The sequence below is a fragment of the Plectropomus leopardus genome, chromosome 6 (genome assembly GCF_026936395.1).
Source record: "Plectropomus leopardus strain MGB_pleo_1.0 chromosome 6, ASM2693639v1, whole genome shotgun sequence".
NCBI classification, from domain to species: domain Eukaryota; kingdom Metazoa; phylum Chordata; class Actinopteri; order Perciformes; family Serranidae; genus Plectropomus; species Plectropomus leopardus.
The window spans coordinates 30,479,411-30,496,688 of NC_142181.1; the positions used below are offsets into that span (position 1 = coordinate 30,479,411).

General features: G+C 37.9%; 1 long non-coding RNA gene across 4 annotated transcripts in view; it reads left to right on the forward strand.

The window, feature by feature from the left end:
* LOC148189430 (uncharacterized) overlaps positions 1–17,278 on the forward strand; it is an 82,615-nt gene that overhangs the window by 52,662 nt on the left and 12,675 nt on the right. The window contains exon 3 of one of the 4 annotated variants that reach the window (XR_015776851.1): positions 8,017–9,341. The exons of 1 other annotated variant lie outside the window; for it this stretch is intronic. This is a non-coding gene — a long non-coding RNA (uncharacterized LOC148189430). Of the gene's footprint in view, positions 1–1,144; positions 2,789–8,016; positions 9,342–14,351; positions 16,035–17,278 lie in introns of those variants that run through there. 2 more of the 4 variants (XR_015776850.1, XR_015776848.1) reach the window with 2 other exon arrangements.

Consider the following 17,278-nt stretch of genomic DNA (forward strand, 5'->3'; position numbering starts at 1 on the left):
AAACAAAGAAGCCATGAATAATAAAAACAGAATTTGAAATGATGATGTTGCTGACTAAAGGATTACTGGACTGCATTTGTATAGCACTTTTCTAGTCTTCCAACCACTCAAAGCACTTTTACACTACATGTCAAACTCACATACCGGTGGCCAAGTTTACTGCACAAGGTGCCACCTGCTACTCAGTTACCAATCACACACTCACACACACTGATGGAACAGCTGCTAGGAGCAGTTTAGGTGTTATATATCCAAGGATAAATGGTTTAAACATCTAGTTGAAGTGCAAATTGATCAAAGCACCCTAACCAAGGAAAATTCAAAAATATTATTGCAACAATATCCACTTTTATGTAACAAGTGTGAAATAACGTCTAGTTTACAGTTGGCTCATAAGGACGTATCTGGTGCAGATGAAGTGGAACTTGAGCTCATCTGACAGGGCTGTTAGAGTACTCAGACAAAAGCAGGTTGGGAGCCACTGATTTAAATGATTTAAACTTCTGCACTTTGTGCTGAAGCATTTTTTGTGTTTGAGATTTTGTCTTTTTGACTTTTAGGTTAGACTCTTTGTGGTAAGAGCTTATTTGGGTACAACAACAGTTGAGTAAACACAATGGGAGGACCCTGTTATGTATTGTTTGTGATGGTTGACAGTGACCTTTGGGTTGCATCGTAGCAGAAAAGTGATGACTCAAGCATGCAAGCAGCATGATTCAGAAAGATACTGTGACTCTACCAATGAACTGAATATCCTGTTTTTGTATTGTTAGTTTATGATATGTGTGTTTTTCTGTGACAGCTTACTCACCCTCAGATCACAGCCAGTATCCTGCTTAAATTGGCACGCCTGAATTACATGTGCAAAAATACCCCTCGCTAAATCACCGTGCAGCCTGCTTGAGAAGTCTCCAAAATGTCTTTAAAACAACAGAAAAGTCCAACATAATTGATTGATACCGACGCAAAGCTGCTTGTTGTTCGGGCCGAGAAAATGCCAGTCAAATTTCACAGACACGTCACCTCCTCTTCATATTTTAAACCACAACAGCAGCCCCAATTTACTTTTTAATTCCCATCTCCGACAAAGAACAAAACAGGCGGCTGGATTTGTAAACAACTGTCTCTGTTTTTTCCAACTCAGTGCTTTGATGTGACCCTAAGGTGATGCCAATGGGATTGACAACACGCTCCTGCAGGGCTTTTGGATTTGGAATAAATCACCGAGACAGGCCCTACCCTCTCGGTTCTGTGCTCCTGGACACTAATATATCTCCCATATAGCTCACTGCCCCAGTCACTTCGTTCAGATGAGAAAAACGACAAGGTGCCTTGGGGGAAATGAATTGCATGCATGCAATTTACTAATACATGGGAGAAATAACACCTCATAAATGTCGGTGGGTAAGGGGGAGACGGTGTAGATTTGACAGCGATTAATTTATTCCAAACAACTCAGTTTTAAATACGGGGTGAAGGTGTGAGACATCTCAAACAACAAATGAGAAACACAACAAAGAGAGAAGATGTCTGATATCATACGTTCAGATCAAAAGTCTCTGTGAATGCAGATAATGAGGTCGATGATAGGTGAAACTCACAGCAAGTTCCTTATAATTTCATATCATTTTAAACCTGGCTTTACTTGTCTTTAAACAGCAGCATCATTTACAGTTTCAAATTCACACAGAATCTCTTAAAACTATTATTAAAAAAAATTACAAAGCATTTGCTGTTATGATGCTTTTAATATGTTAGTGTACCAACATATATCAAACTGTGACCATGTTTTTATTAGTAATAATACAAGTACCAATATTATTACCACACACGCATTCTAGATATTTACTATTAAAGTATTTTTAAAACATCTCGGAAATGATGAAACAAATCATACTGATATAATTTCTTTTATCAAATATATGATGGAATAACATTAACCCTTTGAAACCAGGATCTGCATTAGTTTTCTTGCTTTCAGATGCCTTTCACAAGCTATTTAACCCCTTGAAACCTGAGCATATATACATATATTCATTTATTTTAATTTCAGCACTCTTGTATGGTTTAGTTCTAACTTTTTTTTTGTTTTTCCTTTTTTTGAGAGACTTTTCTTGTACATTTTTTTGCTAATTTCTTGCTTGTTGTTGGGCAATGTCTTGTTCAGTTGCTCGTTGCCTTCTCATGTTTTTGAAAGAAATCAAACCAATTTGCTCAAGTTTTAAAGAACTTAATATATAGTATTAACAACAGTGAATATTCATCCTTTTTTATTTTTCATCTTTGCATCGCTGCCTTTACTTTAAAAAAAGGGCACTTCAGCCATTTGGCACACATTTGGCTTTTGACAGTAAAAAAAATCATACATCCAAATTATTTCGCCATATATATGTTATTGATAAAATTAAATGTATCATTTAACAATGATTTATGAATGATGACAAGAGTTTGTATTTCTTAGGAAACAGTCAATTTTAATTACATTGCAATAGCTTCACTAACTTTACCATAAAAGGACAATTCAACTGTTTGGTAGAGCATGTTTTTAAAAAGCATTTGACCCTAATTAGATATGCGCCATTGAAAATCCTACCACACAAAGCCCTCATGTCTGGAGTAGTTTTTTTTGTTGTTTTTTTACTAACTTCTGTCACAGCGACATCTAGTGAATTCTTTCAGCATAACACACCTAAATTGAATGGCAGAAATAGCTCAATCAGGTTGATTTAAGTTCAACACATTTTTCATTAAGATAGAGTGACTCAAAATGTGTTCTATCAAACAACTGAGCAGGACATTAAAGGGTTAAAGTCATATTTTGGGCTTTTCTTCAGGAAAGGTGTGTCTGAAACACGTTTTACTCGTCATGCATAAGAAAACGATCCTTTTGGCTTTTTTCGTGTTTTGTTTGATTCGGTTTAGCCAGAAGCGGTCGCAGTGGGGGATTGCATATTACATTACACCCAGATTAATGCAAAACCGGTTGGCAGATTATCCTATGGCTGCATCACATCTTATTTCACGGGTAAATAAAGGATCAAGAACACATTAGACACTACTCTCGTATTTAATCAAGTTACAGCCGAACATTATTTGCAGACATGACATAATAAAATGTTTGATTTCAAGTGGTTGTTAAGCATTCATGCCACAAATCACATGACCTCTCAAAATATCCCTGCCTTTTTCATATTTTATGCCTCTTGCCTAATTTAAAGGAAGGAATTAGAGCATAAAATTACTTAGCTCTCTATGGGGGAGGAGCAGTGGACACACACATGACATTAAGCGCTATCCTTTTCCTCACCCCGAGCAACAAAAGAGACATTTCTTTTATTGCAGGATGTGAAAATATTCAGTTTAAAAATATGCAGTTTCTTACGGCAGACGTTGACTTTCATGTATTGAGATGTTCAGCTGCAACAGATGCAAACACATTGATATTCCAACCCAAACATGCAGGGTTGGGGGGTGAAGGATTACAATAACCTGATTAATTCAGATGTAATCTGTTGCCAAAAATGGAGTAGATGATGCTGGCAGTGGAATAACAAATTCCTCATTCACGTCATTTTCAGTTCAGAAATGGAATTTTTAATTATGCGACTTTAAACATGAACAACACTGTTTGCGCTGCACTTTGTAATAAATTGCAGTAAGTTGTCCATCATATCTCGAATTAAACTGACAACTTGTTGACCCAAAAGTGACAGAAATCTAATTATATGCCGCCTTTGAGTTGTCCAGTGAATTATGTATATCAATTTAGAGAAGCTTCAGCGCCTAAAACCAGATTAACTGCATCTGTGAGTCATTTTTAATTTGGATTATTTTCAGTCTTGCACACAATTAACAAAACAAAAACCTTAAACAAACTCTCAAAAACTCTGCTTCCTTTAATATTTAATAAAACAGCATTTATTCTTCAGCATTGAAACACTGTGTATTCTACACTGCACCAAAACAGCAGTTTTGATCAGAAAATGTTTCAAAGTTGAAACGAAGAGCAAAGACCTTTGTAACTGTTCTGCCTGGAGATTATACAGTTAGCGTACACAAGGATCTCTGAGGATCTTGAGAAGCATTAGTGAAGGCAGTCCTGACACTGCTTGTATATAAAAAAAAAGTCTGACGTACAGCCTCCATTTAGCTCCAAACTCCTCCTGATAACAGGCTACATTGTGTCTGCATCATTTCATTCACAACAAACAGAAATAACGATCACAATAGCAGCAACATCTTGATGCTAAAAATGCAATCCAGGTGTTTAAATCAGCTGTGTTTGTGACAAAACAGCCAACCTAATTCATTTTCTAAATAAAGGATCAAACTGCAAATTGTCATCTCATTGCACATTTAACCCTTAATCAAATTGGCTTGATTTCTTTTTAAAACGTGGGAAGAAGGCGATCGGCAACTTGCGAGAATATGACCCAAGAATTGGTAAGACATTTTACAAGAAAATTACCTGTATGCAAAATTTGCAAAAATAACAAACTAATTTGAAATATTTAATTATGATAATTTAAAATATAGCTATCTGGACCTTATTTCCCTAGCTTTTTTAAAAATAATTTCCCAAATCTACAAATTTCTAGCATTTTTTCGGACATTTCTTGCCAAGTTGCTCATTGCCTTTCTCCCCATGTCTTTGAAAAAAAAAATCAAACCAATTTACTTTGGATTCAAAGGTTAACGTACTTGTGAAAGGTGCGTGAATGCAGCACACGTTAAGTGACGTCAATTCAGGTTTGAAAGGTTTAACATTGTTGTGTTCTGTGTGTTCTGTGACCCTTATTGAACGAGACAAGTTAAATGAGGACACTTCTCTCTTCAGTGCGACGGCCTGCTCGGGGGGAATAGTTGAAGGGAGATGCATTTGCACAGACAAACCCACCGAGCCGCACATACAACCCCACCCCCCCCCAAACACACACGTACATTATAAACACAGCGCACAATGAAAGCTTTATATTCCCAATGACAAATGATACATTTGCTGCTTGATATGCTGCATCCCTGTAATCTTAATCTCAGTCTTTCAGATTTCTTTAATGTCAGGACACGAGGCACGACTGCAGTTGGCACACTGCGCAGAGCAGAGCGAGCACCAGCAAAGGCGCCTTTTTTATGGATATAGGAGGAAAACATCATCCCTGCCTCCTTTCATTCAGAGACAAACAGGTTTCAGAGAGTAACGGTGAAGCTCCAGTTTTATTCTGAGTGGTGTAATTTTCTCTTTCCTGCTAAGTATTTCACTAAAACTTCATTTCCATCCACCGACACGCACACATGCTCAGCAGCACCATATTGTATGCATTGTACAATTTATTAAAAAGTAGAGCAAAGGCATTGACCTCTACAAGAGGAGCCACTTTTCAGCCCCCAGAGGGTCTATAGCCCAATCTCACAGCAGCATAACAGGATGTAAAACATGCATGAGTAGCTCGTAGCATCATGGGGAGTGTTAGCTAAGCCAGCCTTGACATCTCTTATATAATGCTAATAGGGAATGCAACGGTGAGATCCAACCGGTCTTCTGCTGTCTCATGGCGATTCCACTGCAGCTATTTCAACAAAAAAAACATTCCATTCCACCTCCCCTGTAATTCTGCCTCGTCTATAATTCTTTTATTATTCTTTTTTCCCCCCTGCATAAACAAAATGAACGACCTGTGTGCCTCAAACGGACTTAAATGCACCGCCTTGCTCACACCAGATGCACATAGTACTCATTGCTCAGTCAGACATTTCAAATGTAGAAAATTCATTACACATGCATCATTGATTTTAAGCTGCATTTGCATTGTGTGGAGCCTAAGGTGTTGACTGGGGAAAGGACTGTTTTACTGGCAAACAAAACTCTGGCTAAAGCAGACACTAAGCACTTTGTTTTCCAGCTTTCTTTGAGGGTTTCATTAGAATATCTTTCATGAGTTAATAAAAGCAGGAGCAGATGAGAAATGACATTTCACACTATAGCTGCTTTGATTTTCTCAGACCAGCGTGCTGAAAATGATTTGGTTTAGCTGCAGAGCTGGAACATTGTGGGCACAGTGATAATCATTTCCAAAACTTTTTAAGATATGAAGCAAATTTTGTCGCTTCCACAAATCAGTCTTATACGGGAGCGTTCTTCTGAGCACTGCAATGTCTGTTTGGGGTGCATGCACTGCTTGGATCAACGCTGTGATCACAGTGTCAGGTTGTGGGATGTAATGCATTCATTTAGAAGTCAAATGTGGCTCAGCCTACAGCTGCACTTCTGAACCTGTCTGGCTGGATTCCTCCGATATCAAAGCAACAGCCGGCGCTTCGGTGCTATGGAATGAATTAATTGTCTCCATCCAAAGCACTTCACTTGAAGAACAACCGAAATAAAATCTGAAGATTTGGTTTATTTAAAAGAAAGGGACTTTCATTAGAGAGACACAGAGAAGAGACAATCCATTAAAAATGTGTTTTTTAAAATGCTTAACCTGAAGCGCTGTAAACTTTTGATTAGTTGGTTGATTTGTCACCACAGGTCTGATGATATGATATTCTTATCACGATACATCGCTCAAGATACAATATTATTGCGATTTAAAACACGTTGAATATGCATAGCGTATAGCGTTAAAATATATTGCATTATATTGTGATTTATTACCTTTTTTTCAACTGCCAATTATGTCCCCCAAGGAAAACTTTGTCAACATCTGTTTTATCAAATAAGATGAAGATTACAGTCTTATCCATCTCACTTCAATCATTTTTATTGCAGCAAAATGTATCAAGTGGACTGAAAAAATCATTTATTTATCATGCAATTAAGTGTGATTAATTATTTGAATTGTTTGACAGCCCTAATTTGTGATAAAAAAATTTGTATAATTAAATAATATCAGTACTTGCTGTCACTGTAATGATATGATATTGCCACAAATATTGCAATACTATGCTTTATCAATGTTTTCCCCCACCAGCATCGATTGGTTGGTCGTTATGCTATTGTTTAACCAAATTCTCATTTGTCAGAAAATCACTGGTGTTACTTTTATGAGCCCATGTTTCCAAAAAATGCATAATCACACAGTGAAGATACTGCAGATCAAGGCGGGATTACAAAGCATTTGAAAGGGATACCATCACACCGGAGCTTATTATTGTTGGAGCAGCAGGATGGCTGCTCCAACAATAATAAGCCCCTCTCTCGCATGAAGCGTTACAGAGATATTTAATATTTGTAACATTAAGTTGTATATGACATCATCAACTTCTATAGTGTCAAGTGGGTTGACTGAGAATTTTGGTACTCGGATCAAATTCAGCATTTTAATACAAATATTCAATAATTTGTTATTGTTTTTTCCATAGAAGGTTTTAAGCAGTTTCAGTTGACTCTGTGGTCTCTGACTGATTATTAGAATCTCTAACTTTCAAGGGGGTAGCACTGATGTCCAGTGTGTGAATTTTTTCTCATCAGTCTTGTTCAACACTTAGTGCTGAGACAGACTCAGCTGAAAAGCATTAAAGTATGCAGTTTATTTCCAGATAATATTACAGTGGGCATCACTTTTATTTTTCACTCGAGGCATTCCACTTGCCTCAACAGAGTTGACTTGCAGAGAGTGCACTTAATGACCTGTGGCCATTAAGTTAATCTTGAGATAATGTGCTGATTTTTTTTTTCCATATCGACCAATCAGTTGGTTGAAGGGTAGGTAGAGTTTCAGTTGATCAAGATTTTCTTTGGTTGAACACAGCCCTAGTAATATCTCAGGCCGTTTGTGACGTTACATTAATCAACACTGGGGCATTTGTTTAAAAATCAGTTATCAGACTTCCTTAAAAGTCTGCACTCTGGATCAACTGCTGGAATCAATACAAAACAAGGAGGAGGTTTCAGTCATTCTAGCTGAAGTGTTATTATTTGTCTGATTGACCCCCCGTTAATGCTCTGCACTCTTGCATCAGTGTGAGTCTCATTTCCTGATTGCATCCACATAAGATTTATTTGCATTTTGTTTACAGCAGGCACTGCCTCCAGTGACCATGACACTGCCTCTCTGCAGACTAGTAGGAAGTTGGGAGACGATCCCCAAAATAGGCCTAAGTGACAGCGAGCACACCAGCTACTGAAGTGCCCTTGAGCAAGACACTGGAGCAGCTCCAGGCATGCTGTTGTGTAGCTGAAACAGCACTGTGACCTCTGTGGAAAAACAATTCAGGAATCTGTAGCCTCTCACGCATAAAGGAAATTCTAACTGCGACAGCTCTCCTCTTTGATTACATGAATACAATACAAAATATACAGAAATGTTTGCGACTGAGCTCAACTCATGGAAAAGGATCTTTCTTGGATCAGTAAAAATGTGTAAACTGCACTCGACTGTTGCAATGATTAGTCTGCTAATCAATGCCAGCTGTAATTACTAAATGATGCAATGTCTGTGCTTTGTGGCTTGAAAAAATGTTTTCCCATCTCCCCATCACATTTTATTTTGTCTGTGGCTTTAGAGGACATAAAAAATGGGGCTTTTCCCGACCAGAGGGAGAGGACGGTCTCCGGGGAGAGTTTGCGACAGACGTGATTATCATCCATCTGTTCAATTAACTGTCAGCTTTCTCAGAAATGAATGAAAAGGGCGCAAAAAATAAAGTACATTGATAAAGTCAGAAGACAAATTGAAACAGTGGCCTCATGCATTTGAAAGCGTGAAATATGAAAATGGACACATAAAATGCAAACTGGAAAAAAAGAGGAGGATTTAGCTAATTTCCGAGAAGAGCCTCGCAAAATATGCATAATATCGATATCTCGCCTCTCTGACAAGTGATAAGGATAATGAGCTTTTCTTCTTCCTCTGCTGGGTTCAAGGAAATCACATTCTCTATGTTACAGATGTAAGTCTCATTATCTGACCTGAGTTTCTTCACTTCAATTCCCACAGTCTTTGCTCACTAAGCGCATCAGGCTGATTAAAGAACTTTTCTAGGAGACTAAGCCTGTTTTATGCGTGGGTCCCGCGTTATCACACCACAAGCACAGCCCTGTGCTCTGGCGGCCAAACAGATAGTGTAGCCTACGCATCCCAAAGCTGGCTTTACCTCAGACGGCAGCCCATCACCTTCCTCGACTCCTCAGGTTCCCTCTCCTTCAAACAGCATCACACACACACACAGTGTGGACCCATCAAAGCATCCATGCAGTGAACTATGCGGCACTTTTGCAAAGCTATACCAAACAGAATCACACAGCATCACACAGAATGTTTGGTTTGCTCAAATTTACATTCACACACTTTGATATATTCTTTTAGAGAGGAATACAAGTTTTTGTGTAGAAATCATGATTAATTTATCGTTAGGTGATTCACAGAAAATTTATTGTTGATGAGAATTGATGATTGAATAATAACGCATCAAACAAAAATGACAAAGCAGTCCCTTATCACTTAAATTTCATTATAAATGCATTATTTTATATTTTATGTTGTTATTTTTTGTTGGTCAGACAAAACCAAGTGATTGAAAAATGAAGCCAATATAGAAGTGTCAAAGAGTGCAGTTTATTTCATAGCCAGAAGTGAGTCAATCCCAAAAAACGCACAACTTAACCAAAGACATAAACATGTTTACAGCCTGGTACAAACAAAAAAAACAAAACGTTGTCCATTATTTTATACTGTCTACGGACAAAACATGCTATCTTGATGTTTACCTGGGACACTCAAAACTAGAGTTGTCTATCTGAACCTATAGTAGTAGTAGCATAGTAGTAGTTTATGTTGAATTATTTTATGATGTTGGTTGTGTATGATTTTGGTTGTGTTGACTACTGCTGCAAACCAAACTGCTTTTCTCGGACAATAAAGACTTTCTAATCCAATATGTCAGTCCAATGATCAAAAGCCCTATGTTTTCAATGCAAAGTGAAAACATATCATCATCTTTAAGATTTTTTATTTTATTTATTTGTTTTTTTAAGTAGTCGTGGCATATTTGTGTAACCATTTCCATCCTAGTACATCTCGTACCTAAATAGTCAAACAGTGCTAGCAACCTAGCATCAGGCATATAATAGTAAGCGGCCAAGAAATAGACACAAGGTTATGTACTGATCTTGTCCCAATTATTGTAGGCCCCTGAATTGCATCTGAATTGTATCATGACAGATTTGCGATATCTGCAAATATCCTTATCGTTGTCAAAATAATCAATGTAATAGCCTATGATATGGTGATGAAACAAAGGTTACAATATTGTAACCCTAGTTCTATTAGCACAGGCAGTCCAGTGGAGGGCAGAGCCTGTGTGAGACAGAACTTGTCATTTACACCCCTACTGGAAACCTGTGAAAAAACACAAGCTCTAGACATTTCAAAATCCAAAGATCAATTGGGAATAATTAAAACAATGATCAGTTACAACAATTACAAATTAATTGGTTTACAATGGACTGGCCATACTGGCTGCACATAGTGGTTATTCTAAAAGTGAATCCATTTATTCATCAGAAATGTTTTGCCCCAGAGATTAATTTTTGAGGGTGTCGATACTGATGCATGTTTGATATTATTTCATCGAATGAAAACACCGACAAGCTTCATATACTCTGAACACACCTCTTATGCAAGTCTGTGATGTCTTTTTTTCCACTTTATCTTTTATTTATACATGAAAAATCCAATGAGAGTCAATCTCTTGCAAGTGTGCACATTTTTACATCCATCTCAAATGTTACTTTTAAATTCATGTTTGGTACACACTGCTTGAAACACATGCATTTCCAGTTTTAAGACAAATAACCAATGCGATCTTTGGAATTATTTTTGGTGTTTTGCTATTTTGTTGACACCAAACAGAAATGCTGGAGATTTCGCAAGTTAGGAACATTAAATGAGTAAATCAATTAATTTTAAAGGTTTTTTTGTATAACAACAAGTAGTTTTCAAGTCACAAGATATTACAAATGTGTAACATCACACATGTCCTTTCAGTGGTCTCTCTGTTTGGAAAGGTCATAATGCAAATGTGAATCTGACTTCCAAAGAGGACGCTGTTCCTGGGTGAAATGATGTTTGAGATCCTGTTTGATCGAGCCACTGTGATGGCTTCTTCCTACTTCCATGGGGAAAGTAAAAAATATTGTCAGGTCGGCTTATCATCAAAAAGAGCCTCAGACCATCAGCGTCTGGCAGCCTTGTGGGACTGGCTATTTAGCTACGTTTCCATGACAACAACAATAATATATATATTTTTACAAATTGTTTAGTTAAGGGGGCTTGCTTTGTGGTCATTTTCATGCTGCATCCTTCAGTTATATAACTACTATCTCTCGGTATACAGGCTGGAAGAGTAATTTTCAGACAACACATTGATTTCAAGCCCATTAGTTCAGCCAGTTTCAAAGGCTGAGAGTTGTCTGCATCGAAATGACAACGACTCCCAACAGTGAAATGAACTTTTTTCACTTTGTCAGGCACTTTTATTTAGTAATCGTGTCAGATCTATTCCAGTACACATCATGGTCTTTTAAAAGGATGATAAAATGCTGCTATTTTTCAAATGTCCCCCAAGAACAATACATTCACCTTACTTCCACTGGGACACATAGTTATGTGTGTTTACATCAAAAAGACCCAGTTTCCTTTTATTATCTCAATACAGCCATTTCTTTGTAACAAGTTGAAATCACAACACTATGCTTTGCAAATAGCTCCAACAATGATCTCTGTGGTGTTGCTGGTATTTACCGTACAGGCCCAAAAGCTTTGTTTTGACTCACCATTAGAGTTAATGTATGCTGTGCTATTTATTCCACCCTCTCTAAGGGCTTTGTAGGTTTGAGTCATACATCTCTGCATGTGTGTATGTTGAAATATGCATTTACATATTCTGTGTATCAAGATAATCAACACGGCTATTATCTCTTGGCTGGTTGGGAGGAGCCGTGGTAGTGAGACACCAGTCGGGGGCGAATCAGTGAGACAGGCTAGGCTTCAGCTGGAGCTGCCTGGTCCATGGAGGGGGAGGAGTGGGCTGAAATACTTTAACTACACTGTTGCTTGTTGTAAGAAAAAATGGTAAACTTCAATGTGGCGCAATTCCCATTCATGTGGCTATTGTGACTCTATGGGTGCTACCTTTGAAGAGATTTGGTGAAGACTACACAAAGTTAATCATGGCAACAAGCTGCATAAGCTGCTATATTTCCAAATAAAGAAGATTTTTACACCAAACTTTCAAACACTTGTCTCTGCGTCTGACTGAAAGTAAACACAGAAAAGAATCCATCTGAAAATAGCCATTAGGGCTACTTGGATGGGGATTAGAGCTGGGTATTGTTTAAAAAGTTATGATACCAGTACCAAAACCTTTAAAGTGATACCAATAGAGTATGACATTTGATACCAGTGATGTAAATGGTGTGGCTTTTAGTAAAGTAATTTTGAACTGACTTTCATGGCACTTGTACTTTCTTCTGAGAACCTCAAAAAGCTAAATACTATGCTGGATTATCCAGTGGACTATTACAAGGACTATTGTTCGTCATTTTATTTTGATAATGCACAGCTGAGCTTTTGCACTTATTGAATTTTTCGATATTGCCTGATACTGTTATAACTTTATTGCCACTTTATTGCTATTTTACCTTGTTGTGTCTTTTTTTTCTTACCTTTATAGCTTCAATACAGAAGATTCAGATTATATCTTAACGTCATGTTGTCATGAGAACAAGGATACTCTATTCTATTCTATGGCGGTCAGGATGCTGTGATGTAGTTCTAAGGTCACTCTGTCCACAGACGCAGCACTTAACCTGCAGAATCTGTGTGCTGTGTATTCGAATCAGCTGCCAGATCTCGTCAGCCTCGGGGTGAGGAGCGCCAGCGTCCCGATCATCACCAGCTTGTACGCTCCTTCTAGGAGGTTAGAAGCCTGGGGGGACGTGCAGCGAGCAGCAGGGGATCATGCCTCACTTCTCCTCTCTATACATGTCTGACACATGCGAGGAGAGAAATACTGTGCAGGATCAGTCAGGGAAAGCACTACCACTCTCCTGGTCCTGGTGCTTTTTAGTGGGCACCTGTGATCACAGAGCTTCAGGTGCAATATTTAATCTTTTTTTTTTTGCAGCTAAAATAAATATTTTGAATGAATGTTGAAGGCTTGCAGTGATAGCTGAGTTTTGTCAATTGGCCCTCACGTCCCAAAAGTGGCCCTTGAGCTAAGCTATTTGATTATCACAGATACAGGATGTTGTAAGTCAAAATCCGTCCCTCTCCACTGTATTGTGTGGTAGATTTTAGTTAGATCAGCAAAATTCGCATGCTGGGGGAAACGGGCTGTAATCAATTTCACCATCCTGAAGTCTTATCAGCTCTGGCAGATCCGCTTTTCTTTATTTATTTCAGCTATCTCCGAATTTTCAAATGTTGCTACCTCGGCTGAAAAAAACACTTTTTCACAACAACTTTATAAGATAGGTTGTTACCAGGAGGCGAATGCTGATAACCCCCTGGCATGCTCAGAGGGTATTATTCAAACTCATGCAAGCAAAAAGACATCAGAGATAGGCTGGTGGACTGTTGGGGTTTCCAACAGGAACATGAGATCGACATGACAGGATCACATCATTTATTTTTTTCTGATTGATGGTGCAGATTTATTAATCTGTGGCTGTTGACTGGGTTTTATTTTCTGTCAGACGACTCATATTCCTGCAGCATGCATGCTCGCTTTGAATCAGATTGCACCTTATCAGGAGAAACAGACTGCGCAGAGCTATCTTAAGATACTGCGACAGGCTGAGCTCTCGATCCACGTGTCGCTCGATAGGCACATTAGCCACATCATTATTGCAGGCCCAGTGACACTACCGCTACTTTGAGGTAACCCCCTGTTGTCGGGCTCGCTAAATATCTAATTGAAAACCAGATGTTTCTCTCACATAAGCATTAAAGAGGATTGATCTGGAGCTGAATCCATGCCCCGACTGTGATAATGTGAAAATAAACAACAGGCACTGGAGTACTCCAGATACAAACAGCTCTCTGTTCCTGTGTCAAACAGAATTTCCGTATCTTTTACAAAACAAAACATGTAAATGTGTTACATCCCTCCGCTACAGATGAGAATTGATAATTCTTTAAGTTCCATGATTTATTTTCTGATGTTTAAGTTGTAATGAAATGTGTGATGGGACTGGCTGTTGCCCACAGCTAGAATTTATTCCGGCAGACAGAGTAATTTTGTCTTGTGTGCACCTCCAGAATGGTCTCTGTGATGAGCCCTGTGTCATGCCCACCCATTTGCTGATAGCCCACTGGTCACTCACCAACTCTCTCATTTTCTCTTTGCAGGCCTTTGAAGCCCAAGACTGAAATTAAAGATCTCCTGATATAATCCTTCCCTTGCAGCTCTTTGGGTCCCCTTCCCCCATCATGCTCAGCAGTTTGCCACGCACACCATCATGTACTTTTGTACGTACTGTAACTTGAATTGAATTGTGAGTTATAGGCTGTAGTGCATTATCTATGAACCAATGAATTTCACCAAATTTTCTGTATTTAATTTTGGACATTTGAAAATTTGTAGTTGAATTCGTCACTTACACGTAGCAGGGCTGTAATTAAATTTTTAACGTGTGGGGGGGCATTTTAAATGGACGACTCCTGCGACCCAACCTACCAGAGGGGTCTGAGGTTTATATCCCCAGGAGAAATTTTGAGAAAATTTGAAAATCTTTGTGCAGGCGGTGTTCCCCACACCCGCCATGATGAAAACATATGCCACTCCATATAGAGTTGCTAATTTTGGAGCTGGAAGGTTCATTAGGATTAAGGTTGCAGGGATATACTGGTTTTGAAAGTTGATGGTTATCATACCAGGTACATTTCCTTATCTATGATATTGAGGGAAAAAAAGCAACTGGAGGTGAATCTCACCTTTTCTTAGTTATTTTCAAAAGGGTGACATTTTTAAGTTTCAGTTATAGTAATGAAACATTGTTTGAAACAAAACTGAACCTTGTGTTTTCATTCCTTTAAGGGTAACTCCAACTGATAATAATAACACTGTAATACCGTGAAACCACAATATTTTCTGAGACGGCACAGTGAAAATCTCAAACTGTTGCAAGCCTAATTAGGAGTGTTGCTGAAATATATATAGCTTAATTATTGATTACACCACACTCCTGGAGTGCAGAGGATACTCTGGTCACAGATGGAGCAGCACAACCTCAGGTGTATTGAAAGGGAAACTTAACCGTTCATGCTACTGGGTCTTAAAGTTTCATTCACTCGCAGCAGCTGCTCCTCTCATCCATCGGGCTGATCTGATCAGCTCTGAACAATCAACAGATCAATAATCCACCCAGTGATTTATAAACTTAAAAAAAAAAAAAACAACTCATGGAGAGCTTTACCTGTGGTGCGTTTGTGGACTCGCAAAAACCTCCAAGTTTAGGAATGGGACTCAGATTGATACAATGGGGACATTTAAAACAAAACATAACAAAAATTCAAAAACAACAAACTTAAAGTCTCTAATACTAGAACCACTATTTATATTATGACCATATTTGCTCATGATTATATCAGACCAGGGGGGATTTGAGCATATTTGAATATTGCAGGGGATGTGTCCCCTCTATTCGAATTACTATTAATCACTTTTAACTACTGCCTAGACCCACAGGCTTGACTTTTCTCAGAAAGCTAAATAGCCTTTTGTTTTAAATATCACTTCAAATAACATAATCCAAGTATAACCTTGCGTCATGACTTTACTCCTTATAATGAAGAATTATTATGTTCTAGTGTATAAGTGAGTGCACTGTCCATTGCATTTAAATGAATACAAGGTATGCTGATAGCTTAAAAGCTTTGGCCAGCAGACCAAAAAGTATCTTTTTGTTGCTAAAACTTTTTACATGTGCTCAGTTTGTGACCGCCAACTACAGATAATAATTCCACTCAAATGACAGAATAAAATATATCTCCTGCCTGCAATGCATTTCCTGAAAGCTTAAGAGCTATTGATTGAATTTGGATGCACATCTGATGGCTTTTATAATTGTTAATATTGATGGCAGTGCATAATGTTACATTGAAATTTGCAAGAACACAAGCAGTGAAATTACTTTCTGTCTGCTGCCATGCTGTTAAAAGCATTAAAGTGTATTTATAGAGTGCAGACATTGTCTGTCGTCCTTATTATGTGTATGAATCAGCAGACAGTTTCCTCTGAAAAGTCAAATCATGTCCTTCTCTTATATTCAGCACTGACTGATTAACCTTTTCCTTCTCTGATTATCTTATTGTTGTAAAATGAGACAAATTGAAGGAAATTTTCCTTTTTTCTGATAGTGTCGGGAAGTTATAGCAAATGTATACCATCAAACGTAAAGGCCAACATATTTTTCAACCTGGACCCTTTTTCCCATATTTTTGTGTCTAAGTTACTTATAGGAACAAACGTTTTTGAAATTAGGTTCATTTTGGCACAATCAATTTCCGCCCACCAAAAGTGCTTGATTTTGCAACTGAGAGGCTAAAATTGCTATTTTAAGAGCCTCACAAAATTATGGAAAAGACTAATACTGGGATAGACCTTTTTTAATGAATAAGTTCCTTCTTGCTTTCACAGAGGCAGCCCTGAAATCGCTATTGCCAAACCCAGAAGACTCCTAGAGTCTAATTTGGTGAATTAAGGGTTGATTTCATCCAAGTTGGAATTAATGATTGAACAGTGGTGAGGTGGACAAAATTGTATTTTCTGAGTTTTATTTTGCTTCTTTCAACTTTGAATGAAGTGTGTTTTATAATGATAAAATTACTCTTTATTTACATGGAGTTTGGTGGATTTGGCAATAACGATTTCCGGGCGATTCCTGGGTAAACAAAAAGGATCCTATTTTTCTCGAAAATGTGCATCTCTGTTAAAATCCTCTCTGTAATGTTGTCAGACACTTAAAGCACTTTTAGTGGATGTAAACTGAAGGGGCTAAACACCCTGAAAGGTTACATTTTATCCTGTTTTGCTGCTTCCTGCTGCAGCCCTCTCTCTCAATGCTGGATTTATTTCAAAAATTGTTGCTGTAATTAGTCACTTAGAAACAAAAACATGGGGAAATGTTGAAGGTTGAAATATAACAAAGTTATCATTTAATAATATTAAATCTAAGTGCAGTCCAACTCTTGATATAAACAAACTTTGAACACAAAGTACATTCAGGTATACAGTGATGGTGACATTTGTTATTTGATCCTTGCTAATTTTTTGG